This window comes from Accipiter gentilis, chromosome 23 (genome assembly GCF_929443795.1).
Source record: "Accipiter gentilis chromosome 23, bAccGen1.1, whole genome shotgun sequence".
NCBI classification, from domain to species: domain Eukaryota; kingdom Metazoa; phylum Chordata; class Aves; order Accipitriformes; family Accipitridae; genus Astur; species Astur gentilis.
Window position 1 is genome coordinate 11,605,908 of NC_064902.1, and position 17,693 is coordinate 11,623,600.

A 17,693-nucleotide genomic window follows, 5' to 3' on the forward strand; every position below is an offset into this window, starting at 1 on the left:
AGACCCCATAAAAGCTCCTGTCTGGTATCTAGGGACCATCCATCGAGAACTTAAGTGCTCTTGGGCAAAACCGTTGTTGTTATTTTTTTTGGTCTGTATTTTTTTATGCATCCCGGGGTAAGGACTTCACCACACTATTCTCATTGCAACTAACAGTACTGAGCTCCTGAGGAGGAATGGTCACAGACTGAAGACCCTGACTGCAGAGATTTTACAGTCTTTTTCAAATCAATGACTATGGACATGCCAAGCTAATCTTAATTAGTAACAAACACCTTCACTCTGATTATATTGATAATAACCACTTAAGGCTTTTTGTCAGGTGGACCTCATTTCACTCCCACAGCTGTGTCTGATATTTTAGCCACTTCTCCATCCTTTTCCTCTCTTGTCCACTCTTCCACATACTGGTACAATTAAGAAAAAAGGAAAAAAGCTAGGAGCTATATCAGAATTGAGACTCCAACCACCACTGTTTCTCTCTCCAACTGAGGATTGCATTTCTGTTGGCTCTCCCTTTTCCTAGCTAAGCATGGAAGTGCTAAGACACCTTTAAAATCCTCCTTGTTAGCACAGGTATATTACATTGATTGGGCTAGGACAGGGTAAAAAAAAAAAAAAGCCAAGGCTCAGGTTTCTTGGAGAAGGGTGCTCCATACACATTTCAGGTACCTGCACTGCACAGGTATTTGAACACCTTATGGGCTGCTCTCAGAGACAACCACCCCTGGCTACGTGCCACTATGCAGGTGGTGAGATGACAGCCAGCCAGGATGATCTAGCAGTATGGCGAGTATGCAAGTACTCAGATAAACATTATGGGATAGCAACAGAAAGAGCAAGGCACACGCAGAGCATCAGTTATTCGGGAACAGAGACACCTCCTTGGCTGTCCTAAAGCATGCTCTACCTTATTAAGCCTATTTCAAAGGTAGCTTTTGTCACATGCGATACAGCAATATCAAATCCTAAGAAACATTTCACTCGCCTGCAACATACTGTAACGTGAAACAACAGAGAAGTTACTTGCACCAGACACCGGGCATAAACAAGTATCTGCTTTAACCAGCTGTCCTTTTTGTCAGATGAGGTACAACGTCAGAGCTCAGGTGTTTGAAGGTCAGCCAAGTGGGTCAGTGGGCCAGAGCAGGGCATCCTGGCTCCTGCTCCCTGCTCAGGAGGGTGTTGTCTGATAGCCAGAAGCAGGTGAAGCAGAATCAAGATTTTGTGCCTCATTCAACATCGACTCGCTACATAACCTTGAACAAGATGCTACACCACACCTTCTCCACATGGAAATGGTAGAATTTACCCAGTTCCCTCTGCTTGTGTGTATGGTGCAATTGCTGCCCGTAAGGTACTTTCAGGTCATTGGCTCAAGGGTGCCAGACAAGAGCAGAGCCTGACTGTTTTAATATGTCCTGGGCTTATTCTACATGATGTTAAGAGCCTGGGTCAACGTATGTCATTTTTTTCCAGCACTCCATGAGTTCTTCCGTATAGCAAAGTTAAAGCAAGTGAGAGAGAGACGTCCCCATTTGATTGGCTGTGGCTAGCTGCAATTAAAAACTATAATTTATTACCCTGGATTATGAGTATAATTTCAATGCAGAGAATTAAGGTTTTCTTCTGAGATGGAAATAAAGATTAATTTTTAATTTCCTTTCTCACTGCACATTTAAGAGCAATGGACTCCATAGAAAACTACAGGTCAAAATAGTTTTATGGAGGAATGACAATGTTCCGTTGCAGAATAATTTAATGCTCTTGCTGCCTTTTTAATATTTGACTGCAGCTCCCTCATGCGAAACAACGGCAGCAGACGCTATACACGTTTGCTGCAGCACTCAGGTCAATGTGACTTTGAAACAACAAAGTTTCACTGCTCAGGACTTGGGCAGCTCTTGGAGTTTTCTGATGCAGGCAACTGCCTTCCACAAGAAGGGCACAGGCAGCCTTTCTGGCAGGGCAGGCAGCTGGTCCAGGGATGGGAAAAGCAGGAATGAAATGAAAGCTTGGGGAAGGCAGAGGGCACCAGAACGGAGTGGCACCTGAGGGGGGAATATGTGCACAGCAGGTGCATCCTACCTCGGACATGGACAGGTATATTCAGATAAAGCAAGAGAAGCATTTCCATCCGGGAAACGCTGCCGTAAGACAGTGGGACCTGGTGGGTTTGCCTATAGGGAGAATGTGTTATTCCAGTTTCAACAGTACATCAGCAGAACACAGGGAAAGAACTGTGAAGCACGAGGACATGAATTCACTCGGTCCCTGGCACCACGACCAGGTCACTGCCTGCCAAAACTGCTCCCAGCCCCTGAAGAAAACAGCCTGGGAAAAGCTGGGAAATCCACACCATTACACAGCACTTCAGAGTGACCTGTAAAACAGAATCCAACGCAGCACGAGAAAGGAGAGGAGGTCTGTGTGCACCCATTGCTTCCAGAAAGAGCACCTCTCAGGACAGGGTTTCCTGTTGCTGTTCACAACAGGAGGACACCATCACACGCCTTCGGCCCAATATTTGACCCTGGGCAACTGGCAGTGAACGGAAATGTCAGTGAAATTCAGAAATGCTTTAAATCATGGCTCTGGTAGTAGCAATTAACAAAAAACCTCTGCCATACTAATGACTTGGATCCCAGTTAATTGAATAACCCTATGCTGACAGAACTGCATCTAGATGGCCCAATAATTGGGCTTTGCATTGTAGGGTTTAAAATTTATTGGCATCTTGTAACCGGTATCTCAGGTTATAAATGGAATTAGATGCCTAAGTGATGCAACTGCTGCTCACACGAGGGTTAAGCTGAGCACTGTGCAGGGTCACAAGGAGGAACGTTCCCCGGGGACATAGTGGTGACTGCTTTCAATGGGGACCAAATCCTTTGAGTGCTGAAGATACCCAGCTCTCTTGATGGCTTTTAGTTGAAATCCGTTTGAGGAGGGAAAATAAGATTTTTTTTCTGTTAAATCCCTTCACATAGGGATCTTGGAGGAGGTTCAGACAGAATAATGAAGCCAGTTCTCAATGTTTCAGCAGTCCCTCTCCCTCCAGGACTCCTAAGAGGTATCTAAAGTACATCCATTTTCAGTGTAGAACATCAGCAAAATTAGGCACCCAGTTTAGGACAAGCCAACACCAGTCTGCTACTGGTATCCTGGTGTATAAACTGACCCTCTCTGAGGTGGCAGTTTCATGAGGGATCTCCTCAGAAGCGGTCATGGCTCTTTTTGCTCCTTAGGCTGTACACTCAGGTCTACCAAGCCCAGGTCTCAGGAGGTTGCAAGGGGCTAGTCCTGAGTTAGGAGGCAGGGACGTGCACCACTGTGTAACTAAGTTTAGCCCCATTATTTTAATTCTGAAAAACAAAACCACCAGGAAATCCCTCCCACAAATGTTAAACGATGCCACTTTCTTCCTGCAGTCCCTCCCTTCCAATACTGACATCTTTTCTCATCTTCTCCAAGGCTAACTGGATCAGCCTCCCATTAGGCTGAACACAGAGCTGCAGACTAATACCATGAGTTATAAAATGGGGACAGCTCTAGCCATTTGATGAATCCCTGCCCATACCAGCTTGGGCAAAGACTTCTCAGAGCTCACAGGTAAAAGCACGATGAGCAGTTATTTGGGAGCCCTCTACAGAAAGCATAGAAGGTAAAAAAACTAGGGCAATTGAACAGGGAGTACTTCTTCCTTCTGGTCCTAGTCAGGACTGCTCCCAAAGCAAATCTCTTACTTTGCATGAGATTTTAGAAAGAAACTCTACCCAACTGCCATTACAAAAGCTGCCCCAGCACTTCTTGCAGCAGGGGTGCTAAGTAACACCCAAACTGATTTCTACCTCGGACATTTATCGCATCCTGACACCTTACAAAATTCTCTGCAGATTTCCAGTTGCCTATGTTATTTTCCTGCACTGTCTATCCTGAACAATTGTGTCCAGACATTGTTTGCTTTAATCAATCACGTTTCCATTCCCTTGTGGCTGCCTTTCAGCAGTGACTGAAGCACTCGTTAACTACAAGTTTTCTTCTGATGGCTGAGGACTCGCAAATCCTGCGAAGGGGATACACACCGGTCTGGATGCAACCGGACTTTGGGAGGGCCCAGCTTTGTTCAGCCCAAAGCACCCAGAATTTTGGTGAGTTTTTCAGAAGTACTTCCCCCTCCACCGCTGGGATGCTTGTGGCCACCTTAGCCAAATACCCCAGATCTTTGGACCACTTGGAAAGTCTGGACTCCAGTTTTGGAGCTCTGGGGAAGCAAAGGAGAGACAGAACCACCAGCTACAATGGAGCATCCTTCTCACAGGCGTTCAACATCAGTCCTGTCTCTACTCGCCCACCCCCGGTATAACCATTGCCTGAGTGCAAAGACTGGTATGTGTCTCCGGAAATGGAGTTTAGATGTTTGTCTTATCTGAACAAGTTCAGTGACTGAACACACTGCACAAAAGAGCGTGAGCAACCCTGACAAAGCAACTGCCGCCTCCTTATCACGGTCTCCAAAAGGACTGAAAAGAATCAAGCGTCAGAGACTTATCTCTTGAGAGATGTTCAGCGCCCATGCCTGGCTTACCAATCAGCTCTAACTCCCTTTTTCACTAGAGTTTTTCTGCCTTGTTTTTGGTCACACAGTACAGCCTTGCCACTTCCTGAGCGTGGAGGAGTCGCGAGGGGAAGGGGGGCGTGGAGGATGGGCCCTCTTTGCCAACGCTATTGTCTTGCATTTCTGGACAATGGGATGGTTTTACCCATGACATTTTACCTTTGTGATAACCATAACAAATGGCCATCCCGGTATCACAGGAAGGTTCTGAAGTTTTGGTTGATGACAATGAAACGGGGGCTGAGGACAGGTTTCCTCGAAGCCATGTTAACCTGGGGTCCCTCTGTATAGCTTCCCCATGCACTCAAAGCTCAATTTGGGATCCTGCTGCCAGTATGCCGGCTGCATCAGTGCTAAGTACTCACTCCAAAATGGGAGAGGGCTCTTGGTTGTGGCCTACTGTCAGTTCCAGAAAATAAAGGCTTGGCACATGTCCTGTGCATTGCAATGATTGTTCCAGTCCCTGTAGGGCTGGTGCAGCTTTAAGACTTGTGGGAATGAGTATTCAAGAAAACACTGCAGTGTTAAGAGAAGAATCGCTGTAGTCTGAAGGATTTAAAAAAAAAAAAGTCAGTCAGAGGAATGTTATGGACCAGGCAGAAGGAAACGTGCAAGCTCCTTTCAGGAGCGAATGTTCCCATATACCCCCGCTGACGCCACATCTTCCAGTTGCACTGGGCTGTGTGTCCTATGCCCGTCACAACACTCCTAAGCAAGGTAACCTACCCCATCACAGAAAAATTCCCTTTTGTTACTGTTTTCTCAATAGCCCTCCAAAATACTGCTTCTGCCATGAAACATGCCAGATCCTTTGAGCCCCCTCCCCACCTGCTCATTCAGCTCACATGGGATTTCCAACAGCACTAAGTCCTGCTCTAACAGCTCCCAGTGAAGTCAGTGGAAAAACACTTTTTGGTTTCAGTAGGAGCGGGGTTTGGCCAATCCTGAATGCTATTGGAAATCCTTCACTAAAGGACAAAAAGAACAAACACAGAATTACTTGATTCTGGGACATAAGAGATCACACCAAAGGCATCAGTGGATAAGAAGGATGACAGCAATAGCTTAGGACAAGGCATGCAATGCAAATCACACTTTACTCCAAGAATAGCCTCTGGAAACTAGTATGAGCCTTTTGGGTTATGGTGCTACTCAGCAAGAACAGAAGCATAACAAGTGCCACTCCATGACAGTAGGACACACCCACCAACTGGCATTTCTACGTTTTTGGTGTCTGGAAATAATGACAACTCTCTAGGTCGGAGCCTGTCTGCAAGAAACAGGTTGGGGGTGGTCCCACACCAGCCCCGTTTGGGATGCAGTTATGATGACTATCACCTTCAGCTGATCTGAGGCTCCCCATGTTCAAGATGGTAGAAATTCAAATGCACAAAACATCAGCTCCAGTGAAGGAGGATTCCTATTCTCACACCCAAACCCTCAACCAAAGTATCCTAAAACAGGTGAGAACAGCCTGTGGTGCCACTTACAATTGTATTCGATCTCCTTCGTTGTCTCATCCCAAGTTCTCAAATTTAGACAAGCAAATATATTTATTTATACAAACCTATAAGCTAACGTACATGCTTTTGAGACCACTCTTTGAATTCTGATGTTACTTAAACAACAAGAACTTTTTCTTATCATCTCTGGCACTTCAGATGCAGAAAAAGTGTAAGATTAGCATCATGCTTTACTCTCAAGAAAACCAGCACCTCTCCCCTCAGAAGCTCAGGGTCTAAGGCCAGACATATCATGAGCAGGACAGTAAAAACACCACAGAGAGAGTTATAGCAATACCGTCGCTTGCTTACATGGCTATTCTTATTTGTCATTTGCCCACATAAGCTTGGGGGGACAGCAGTGCTTAAGGACTTGGCAGAGCCAGAAGACCTGCAGCCTGGCCCACCTTTGCTCCTGCCTTCCTGCGCACACAGCCCTGAACAGGTCACCTCATCCCTTGTGCTTGCCCTCCCTCTGCCCAACTCTCTGCCTTGGCTAGGACTGTCTCAAGCTATTTGTAGCAAGGCATATCTCCCCTAGGCATATTCTGTACCTTGTTCAGTGAAGCCCTACTATAATCTAAGGTCTCTAGGCACTTCCATAATATGTATATTCAATAATAATATGAAATGGATGCTAACTGGTTGTGCAAGTATCTCCATTCATTTCCATATTTAAAAATGTCTCCTCCAGAAAACACACATAATCAACACAAATGTCTGTCTGTAAGCATGCAAGGCTGAATTAACAACAGATGATCTTTACGGAGAAGTCTCACCAATGGAGCTTTGCACAGCTAAAGTTCTTTTATCAGACGTTCCCCAAACAGCCCCACTCTCATGCTGCGCTCAGCTTAACAGATACAACAGGGGTTGTATCTGTTGGAGGGAACGTTTCAGGTGCCAGATAATAACTAATACTTGAACCCCCTTTTCCGTGTGCTGCAGAGTTGGGAGGTTTGGCACACTGGTCATCACAAGCTCCACTTAGCTCATGGATTCACCTCAATCTGTGCAGGCCAGATTGCACAGGACAGAGTGGAGCTCCACAACAGTTGCTCAGACCCCTTCAGTGACAGAATCAGAACCTGAGCTATAATGAAAGCTTCTGAACTCTTTTAATTAGATTTTTTCTGTAGGAGGATATAGACGAGGACCCACTAGGCAAGACAGTGCTCCTCACCATCACTGCCCATTTAAATCACAGTCTGCCATTTCTCACACTTGCCTGAAAGAGGGTGACTCAAGCAAAGGCCCCAGACCCTTACCCACAGGATCTATGCCATAGGGCATGCTTCAACAAAAAATGACTATACTGCAGCCTTTGCTGCATGGTCCTGAAGTACAGTTTTGAGACTGGGAGTAACTGAGGGCTCCTACCAAAAATGGAAGAATTCAGCAGAGGCTGAGGTAGTCCTGGCTGGCCACTGCCTATTGGGCACCCACGTTCCTTGGCAATCGACATGAGAAGAAACTTTATCACAGCTCAGGCCTACTGAACAGAGCTCTGAAAAAAAGGACATTTTGTTTTCAAATGTTTTCCTCTTACAGGCTTTGAATGAAGAGAGGAAAAAAAAACAACAGAAAACCCAAGCTCTGATGAGAAAGATAAATTCTCAAAAACAGTGACAGACGCCCAGAGCAGATACCGGAGGAAAAACGCCACCAAGATCCGATTAGCCCGGTGAATCAGCGCTGCGGACAGTATCTCTAAACCAAACTACTCTTCCCTTTTTCCCTCCCACACTCTTCTTCCCATCATTGCAAAGCTCTCCCAGCCCACAGCTCCTCTGCCCACCGCTCGCACACACGAACCCTGACCAGGGGCCTGATGCTGTCAGCATTGGCTCACGCAACGCCCTCCGTTGATGCTGATGAAGTCAGCGCTGGTGTAGGCACTAGGCCCTCGGCTTTGGAGAGCTCCCCTCACCACAGGCACGGTTGCTGACCCCTGCCTTCCATCGTTACTATTATCCTTTCACCACTCCTGCATTTGGAACAATTTCTGGGCTCGTGCAATTGAAAGGGATTGGGTTGACAGGTAGGGAAAAAAAAAATCTTTCTGTGAAAGAGGAGAAACATCTCCTTTTTATCAAAGGAGGACACACAGTTGTCACATGGGTGATGCCCTTGTGCATTTGCAGCCCTGATGCACTCCCTATACCAACACAACTGATTTCTTCTTCCAGGGGCTCTTTGAAGTGCCTTAAGAAGGAGGAGATAAACCTTCTAGAAGGCTTCTTGGCTTTGTGATCATAGGTTCTGGAGGCTTGAGTGAAGAAGTGCCCTGTTCCCCACTTCGCTGATCTGGCCCTATGCACCAGTCAGCGACTGTAGCTCAAGACATCACCAAGGTATCCCTGTACCATCCAGTCTGGCATGGGCTGTGCACAAACACGCGGTTGTTGGTTGGACGAGGAACCTGCAGTGAGCTCCACACAGCCAGAAGGACACGGGCAGATTAGTTCAGGAAAAATTATGTGATTCAGTCACAGCTAGGCAGATGTACCTCAAGTGCCTTCCATCAGTCAAAGCAAGGAAGGACAGCAGCACCTAAGCCAAGCACCGCTGGACAGGCTGCCTCTGCTCTCAGCCAGAGTCCCTGGGGCCCTTCCTTGGGAAAGGGAAAGACTACAAAGGACGATGTGAAGGGCACTGATGGGATACTGCTCTTCCACGGCACTGAGTTGCTCCTTTTCCTATGGGCAACAACTAACAGCCACAGTAAGTTTCATGGTAGTGACTGGAACAGCAGCCGTGAGAGGAAAAATTATCTCTGGAATAACCGACTGTGGTCAAACAGCGAAGAGGCAGGAAGAGGAGTGGCAGGAGGATCCTGTCCTGAGCTGACAGAGGAATTCAGTCAGGTTTTAGCTATTTACAATCCCTCTGCTAATTAACTAGCAGACCTTTCAGTGACTCTTCCCAGCAGTGAGACTATTCCCATATGACTGACGGTAAGCAACGTCATATCGCTCCCATACCGGCCAGATCAAGTCATAGTTTCCAGACCAAAGAGGTACCATCTTGGTCTCTCCAAACTCAAGAGGCAAACCCAGGAACAAAGCCTGGAGCAGACGAATACCACAGCCTTGCCAAACCACCGGCAGCAGCTTTACCATGTAAGCATAAAGCCAGCCTGTATTTGCCACGCTGAGAGGGGGCTGTGCAAGCCCCCGGCCGCGGAGCGAGCCGAGTGCCACTAAGCACAGCAGCTCTCCTGGGCCTCTTTCTTCTCTGTTCTGGGGCCAGGATCAGCAATATCTCTATGGAAATAAGCTTTAGTAGTTGCTCCGGATCCAGCAGGAGGAGCTGGCTAAACACACATTTTTGTCTTAATGTAGGGCCTAAATAAACAGCCAAATAAGAACTCAATTTAAAAAATCCTGTAGTTTAAAGGATTCCCTCAGTTCTCAGTATTCCTTTTATTCCCATGGCAACTGATATGAGTCTGATCTGCAGCCCAAGTATTTTCTCCTGCCTACTTCTCTAGTATAACTGGAAACACATACACATAAATATACATACAAATTTGATGTTGGCTTGTACACTTTTTTTTGCAAATCCTGTAACACCTTTATCCTAATAATTGGTGAAAACACATTGCATTCTTTAAGTACACACATCAACCTCACTGGCACGCAGGCAGAACCATCTACATAGCTGAGGGATCCAGAGCTGCCCAACACTGGCTATCAGTGCAGCTGACGCCTGCAGTGCAGGGGCTCAGTTAACCCTTAGGTTCCAGCCATGGCAGAGCCCATTCACACAGACATCCCTGCAAGCAGACGGTGGCGCAGACCAGCCTGTTGGTTGCCCACGCTGGCTCAGCAGTAGCCCAGCTACTTCTACACACTGACTGCAAAGCCAGCAGAGTTCAGCCAAATGTCACTGACATCAGCTTTCCTAATAATCATCCTCCTTCAAGGCCTTGCTGCTACAGCCACATCGTTTGGTGGGAACATCAGCTTCTGTTTATCCACAAATTGGGTTCTGGTCCTGTGGCTAATGAGGGTCAGGTTCAACCATAATTCACTTGCCACTTAGGAGCCAGAAGCAAATGGAAAGACCCTCACTTCACTTATTTGATTTAAACAGAGATGTACAAAACCATCGTCTGAGTTTTTGGGTCTTCGCTTATGATTTTGTCATCTGCTGGCAAAACTGCCACACTGAGCCCTCTTAAATTTCTACCTTGTGGTGATAAGGAGCTTGCAGGACCAGCTATTTGACAAACCTTCCAACTTATTTAGCAGGGTTTGGATCACTTTTCGAAGGGCCCATAGCCCTGTCACTGAAGTATACATTTCCTGAGACCCTTTAAAACTTGGTCAAATATTTTGCACCTCAGCACCTCCAACCCTTGTGTGAGTTCCACATCCATTAAAAATAACAATAAAACAGCTTGCTCCCAAGTTGTGAGCATGCTCTTTCAGAGGCTAGGAGACAAGCAGTAAGGACTTTGCAAAATTGTCAGATATATGCACCTGCTTATGAGTGGATATTTTGTCCCATATTTTTGTAGTAGGAAAAGAAACCTGAGGTTTTACCTGACAGCTTCTTACAATCCACCCAGTGTAAGGTATAATACAGTCTTTTTTTTCCCCTTGCTTCTCAGATCTCAGGAGCGTGTGCCAAAAGACTGTCAACTTGTTAAAAGTACATTAATGCAAATTCCAGAGCTTTCAGTTATGTTTATGCTAATAGAAAGCCTCCCGCTCTGTGACAGGCCCAAGTGAAGAGTCAGTAACAGGAAAATTAATTCCAGCTGTTGAAATTGATTTAAAACTAGCTTATTCATAATAATAATAATAAGGAAAAAAAAGAATTCCTGAAATAAAAATAAAAAAGGGAAATACAGAAAGCACAAAATCATGTTTACTGCATGAAAGCAGAAAGGGTTCTCCTGTTGGGAAGAAATCTTCCAAATTTAATCAAGCCTGGTTAGAAGAAAGCTCTAGCTTGTTATCGGGTTGTAAGTGTAGATTAACATGAAAAGAATTAGCTATGTGCACAGCCTGATTTTGCAAAGGAAACACAAGGGTTTTGTGCATGTATTTTGTTTTATATTCCTTATGTCTAATCCACAGGCAAGGAGACCAAATCCAGGCTGCAATGGGACAGGTAGTATTTTAGACTATAATGCTTGTGTACTGAAAATACCAGAGCTCCTGGGTGGGAAGATTAGCTACCCATGACCACTGCATTTATTCAGTACCTTTACATACGTTTTTGCTGACTTGAGTTCTGAGTGGTTTCCATGTTTAGACAACCCCAGTCTTGGGATCATATACCCCAACTTTGCTGGGGTTTCAGAGTTCAAATCAAGACCTAGTTGTGAAGTTGCTGGCTGGCTTGCCATTTCTAAAATGATCCTCAAATGTTCATATCCTTGATCTACACATCCAAACCTTCTTTGGGTTTTTTTGTTTGTTTTGTTTTTTGTTCTTAAATTTCCTAAGAGTGATCCTCCTAAGGTCCTTGACTATGTATACACATAGCCCTAAAAGGTGAAAGAACATAATACCTTGCAAAATTCAGCTTTGAAATGGAAGGGGAGGCAGTCTAAAACTTTGTTTAGAAATAGACTTTCAAGCATTCCACACCTACAACTGGAACCAGATTTGAAAATACATGGTGTTCTCATTTAACCAAAGGAGCCGAGTTTCCAAAGCTCCCAACATCCATTGGCCTCTGCTGTAACACCCCCCAAGTATAGGATCTGTCCCTTTCCTAACAAGCACTTCTGAAAGAACTGAGGTCTTATTTAGGGTCGTGCATAGATGCGAAGCCCTATCTTTTCCCACAATTGTATCATCTGATTAGGACCATATTCCTTGCTGCTTTTGAAGGGACTGACCGATCCAGAGTTCACTGAAATCAACACAGATCTCTCCATTGACTTCAGCAGACTTCACATGCAGCTTTATGGGACAGTCTTGCATTTCATTATTGAAGAGCCCCAAGAGCCTTCCATAGACTAGGTCTTTGCTGCCCTCATCTCTTATTTCCATATCACTAAGGCTCCACACCTTTAGTATTTGAATTTGCCTCCATTTACAATGCTGCACATTTTTCACAGGGGTGGATGAAGGGGCAAAGATGGAGAGATGCCATGACTTACATGGATCTTAACCAACTTATGACACTGAGGAATTCATGTGCGTGGGTGGATGCGAGGATAAAGCGTTGGACCAATTTCAGCAAGAACCTTGAGAGAAGCCAAGTCAAACCCATGGTTACGCAGGAAGCTAGTAAAGGATGCCAGCTCCAACCCTGTAAGAAAAAAAGTGGGCTGGTGAGTTTGCAGAAGGTTGCTTCCTTTCAAGGGGGAAAAGGGGGAAGGAAGTTTCTCTAGAAATCCCGCTAGAATTTCAGAAATTTGTCCCTTTATTGTCAACGACACAGAATCAAGATAAACCTTACAGCATGCCACAGCTCAAACAATGAAACGGGCAGACGAACCGCTGAAATGGAGACGCTGTCGGTTCAGAGACTGACAGTACCCCTGACTCATGCCATCAGAGGAAGGAAAGAACAACAATAAAGAAAGCAGGGGCTATTTCTCAGAGCACACCCCATGACTTCTGCTAGCACATGCCAGGAAAGAAGGACACTGCACATTTTTAACTGAGGAATGTGCAGCTAGAACCATCATTTGAACTTAAAAGGGCCATTCACAGCTTTATCTACCAACTATAGTCAATTCATGTGGGGAAACGAAGCATTGCAAATTAAATGAAAACCTGATTAGTAAAGGAGGAGGAGGGGATATCACCCTTTGCAGGACTGACACTTCTCTCCCAAAAAATTAGGTTTTATAGGTAGAAGCAGGAAGGATTTTCTCTAAGGGCTGGCATTTCCCTCTATGGCACTCACTCTGTCCTTGCTCACTGCATTTTGCAGGCACTTGTTCACCAGGCTTAACAAGCTCAGGCCATTTTCAAGCAAACTGCCAGGTTCCTGCTTCTGATCTAATGCAAGTCAGGCTTCTACCTGCCTTCAGTTCCCTTGGCCCAAAATCAGCAACGCAAACCCAGGAATTCAAATACCATCAGTTTGGGGAGGGGGTGGTGGTGTTTGTTTTTAATAACAATAAGCTTTGGGTTATTTTTCTCCGCCTTCTGGATCCTGAGTCTTTCAGGCATAACCAAGTCACACTTTCAAATTACATGGGAGGTTGGAGGTCACACAAACATAAGGACTAAAAACATGCCTTTGAAATGAAGCTAAAATTCTCAAGCAGTTATTTAATTCCCAAAGACCGGCCACTAAAAAACCAAAAAATATCACTATCCTCACCAAAAAATTGCTGATGCTGCAAATCCCCTCATCCTATATATTTCTTATTCACATAAATGAAGTTTGACTTGAGAGCTGAGTAAAGACAATCAGGATTTAGCCGTATGACTTGAAACTGTTCCTATCCAAAATCTGTAATAGAGAGAAAAATCATGAGTCTATTTTTCCCCAACAAATGGGGTCTGCTTGAAGCAGGCAGGAGTCACATGCTGTCAAAAGTCAGGAAAAAGTCTGGACCGAAGCCCAGAAGGAATACACGCGCAGGCAAGGTTAGAAGGGCTCCTCTGCCCTGCTTTTGCAGGGCTTTTGAGCCCACCACCCTAGTCAGAATGATGGTGAAACATCGGGATTTGAGAATAGAGGACAAAAGTAACCATCACCTCAGCAGCTTCCTGGTCTTCACTAGTCTGAAGCGATTCCTGCGCCCGCAGGGAAGACCAGAATACGCAGGATCCCACACGCACAGGGTCGAGGTCAAATTCTCCATGTGCTGCCCTGTTCCACATCCTCCTGCAGAAGGCTGGGCTGGCCAAAAAGCCAGAACATTTCAAACAACCTTAGCACCGTCTACAGCTAATCGGATGTTTCCTAAAACACTGTTTAAGCTGTGCAGCACACATACACCTCCTGCTGGATCAGGCCTTTATTTCAAAAAGCTGTAGCTATGGAAGAAAGGAGCTGAACTCTTTTACAAGGCATTAAGTTTCATTTACAATTACTTTGAATTTTATTGCACTACTGAATATAACAGGTTCATTAACTGGGCCAGCAACATTGTATCCATATGCCTTTTTAATAGAGCTTTTCTGTTATTGTTTCCTTATTGGTCTTTTCCCTTTTGCTACATGCAACTGGATTTTACTGGCATCCAGCTTTTACAATAGGTCCCAGGTGGCTCCTCCAAGAACCTTATTTGTTAATTTGATGGCTGAACTAGTGTACGAGGAATGAAAAATACTTTATGAAATGCCCAAGACCCTACTTCACAGCAGCGGCGACAACCCAGAAAATGTTCCCCTGAGTAGAGCCCGCTGGATGAAGCGGTACCTTGTCCAGTTCATCCCTAGAAGCAAGATACTCTCTGCTAACACACTACACAGCCATGACTCCAGTAGGACAGAGAAGAGCCATAAGAAATCACGCCACAAGAATCACAGCATGCTGCACGGGGATGGAGCCACAGGGACAGAAGACAGGACGCCTGCTCCTGCAAATGTAAACTTCAGAGCACCTGCAAGACTTAAGTGTGTCTGGAAGACAGTCAACAAGTGAAAGAATTGGGTCCTAAATTCAGAGTTTCCATAGAGAATGTAATTTTTTTCAGGGCAAAGCCTCAAAAAAACATCTGGGTCAGTCCAACAGTTGCCACTAGGAATGTGATGACCAGGTTTTCAAAAGAACTGAGCACCCACCAGCATCCACTGTGCTAAGTGCTTTCAAGAACTTGAGCTCCTTTGAAAAGCTGGTTCCCCAAACAAGATACCAGCAGCTGATGGTTAAACGTGAAGGGCATACACTGTTCTCTTGCTCTTGCCTTGTTAAATAATGCATTTCTTTCTACAGTGGATAAGCACTGAAAAGCCTCATGGAAGAAATACATCTAAAGGAGGGATTGGAATAGAGAGATAAGCCGATGGTGGAGAAGGGAGTTCCACTTGCAGAATTCCATGTCAAGATTTTTTTTTTTTTTTTTCATTAAAAATACCCCACCTCCATCAGAAATGCTAAATTATCACAAGGAAAACATTGTGTGTAAGAAAGGGCTGATTCTGACAGGTATTCCTGACTTGGGGGAAAATGGGGCAAAGGTTTCAGGTTTTTGTTTGACTCTTCATTGCAATGTTCCATTTAATATACACTTGGACAAGACTTGAAAATAAAACCAGTAAAAGTTGACACTAAATGTTTCAATTGTTCAGATCATATGTCACCTGGGGCTTTAGGTTTTGGGGCAGGGAGGGCTATTTTGTTTTAAGATTTTTGAGAAGAGACATCACTACCCTGATTTAGGAGATTACTTGATTTTGGCTATTTTTCTTGTCCCAAGAAATTCTCCTGAGATGGGAAATCATGGTGAGCTCTGTTCTAGACCCAAGTACAAGGAACAATATCAAAAGGCATTACCACCCGAGAGTACTTCCTTTTGCTGAAATAGAATCCCAAAACATTTGCTTTGCCAAGAATAAGAGAAAGAATAGAAACAGGATGCTCTTGCTGGGGTTACAAGCCACCGTTAACAAATGCAACCTCCTCGTCCCAAAAGAGAGAGCATCTCACGCAGGCTTATTGACTCAGGGCTGCTCGAGTTGAGCAGAAGATGCAATCCTAATAAACCACAGTATAGAGGAGAAACCTTTACTTCTCCTCAGCACTTTCCCTGCTCTTACCTCCTCAAGTTTTCCCTTACATTATGTCACAGATAACAGTGAAACACAGGTTTGATCTAAGGAAGCTCTGCTCTGATATATCTCTTTAGCCCTCCCCACAAAACCCCTTCATGTAACTCCTCACCTCTTCCCCATCTCAAACCCCAGCGGACCCCTCTCAGCACCTTCTCCACTGGTGCTCTACTGGTACTCGGACACTTGAAGCGGTGCAGGTATCTCCACATGCAATTCGGCTCCAAATCTGAACCCTTCAGTTCTTTCTGGAACACCCAGAGCTATCTTCAGAATCCCAAACAAATACATTAATTGCTTTCAATTTATCAGCCTCAAATCATTCTGTCTAATTACCATTCATCTAGAGTTTGTGTTTTTAATGGTTTATGGGTATTGTTGGTAATCTTTTAATTTCTCATTAAAAACAATATCTTGTACGCACTGTGTGTGAAAAGCCCTAATCCGATAAATCAAGCAAGAGTAACACAGTTAAAAGGAAATCAGTGGAACAATATTTGGGTTTATATATTTCTGCCAGTCAATTTGTAATTAAAAGTTGCTACTTTAAAAAACACAGTTGTTGCTGTGAAAGCCATTATCAGTCGGCATTTTCATATGAATACTGCTTTAATTAATTAGCAAAAGTAAATACATTATATATCAAAAACCGCTTTCCCACTGAACCCATGCGTTCCAGAACAAAAGGCTTAATAAACCATACAAAAGAGGGACAAATTAGCTGATCCCACCCTCCCTTTTCAGGTTTAGAGTCTTTAAAGTTCTCCAAGGTTTTTTTTCCCCCCCACACTTGCTTTTTTTTTTTTTTTTTAATACATTGTTTGTTTTTCTTTAGAAGTGCGTATGGGGGAGAGGATGCTACACAAACACAAAACATGCCATTCAAACTAAATGATTTGGAAATCAGTTTTGCTGGTTCTTAGAAAACAGGAGTGTTTATGATTATTAAAAACCAAATGTAATTACGATCACATACAACACAGTCCCTTTGGAACAAATTATTTGCTGAACGTTAAGGGGCTAGAGTTTGATTCACAAAAGGAAATGATGTGTCTGAAAAATTCTTTTGTCTAGGGGCTTTCCAGAGACTGGAGACAGCGGGAGAAAATCCTGTGTTTTCATCAATAAGCTGGAGAGAAAGTGTGGATGAACAGTGTCATTTCAGACTAAGGTCTATGATAAGAACACCTTGAAACATCAATGGCATCTCTTATCTCACGAGCCTTTAACAAGAAACAAGGGTCCCGCCGTCTCACTAGCAAACAAATCGCTCACCTCATCCTGGCCTTCTCTTGCCAAATTGCTGAAGTGCTGCAAGCAGGGTCCATCCGTGGGTAAGGAGCAAAGAGAGGAGCAAGCACCTTAGTTGACTGAAGACTGAGGCCAGGGCTGGGCTCCCACAGGACAGCAGGCTGGTAAAAGGCAACCCAATGGTGGGACCACACACACAGATGTAGAACCTGGCCTAAATAAAGAAACCCAGCTGAATAAGGCTCTGTCTGTTGGATAAGACAGACTAATCCCCCCAGTTTCATCAGACTTACCCGAGAGAGCTGGAATTCACTGCACAGTGATGAACAGCAACCTCAGTCAGCTGAGCCTCACCACCTTTTCAACAGCGTAAGCATATATTGGTCAACAGGTGAGGCTGAGAAGTGGGAATATCAGACTGAAAGAAGTACAGGAGGACTCAGTGGAAAAAAGGAATTGCCCAAGGGACAATTTTTTGCCTATCATTTTCACAACAGTACTGGAGCTTTTCCACCACAGGATACGTCCGAAAATAACGATCAACACTAGGACGATGATGATATTGGACTGGCTAATTGTATGGCTATTAACAACCCATGCAGGCATCCAAAACTTCACTAA

General features: G+C 44.7%; 1 long non-coding RNA gene across 1 annotated transcript in view; it reads right to left on the reverse strand.

The window, feature by feature from the left end:
• LOC126049645 (uncharacterized) overlaps positions 1-17,273 on the reverse strand; it is a 36,805-nt gene extending 19,532 nt beyond the window's left edge. The window contains exon 1 of the long non-coding RNA XR_007509282.1: positions 17,097-17,273. This is a non-coding gene — a long non-coding RNA (uncharacterized LOC126049645). The remainder of the gene's footprint in view (positions 1-17,096) is intronic.
• Between the last annotated feature and the right edge of the window lie 420 nt (positions 17,274-17,693).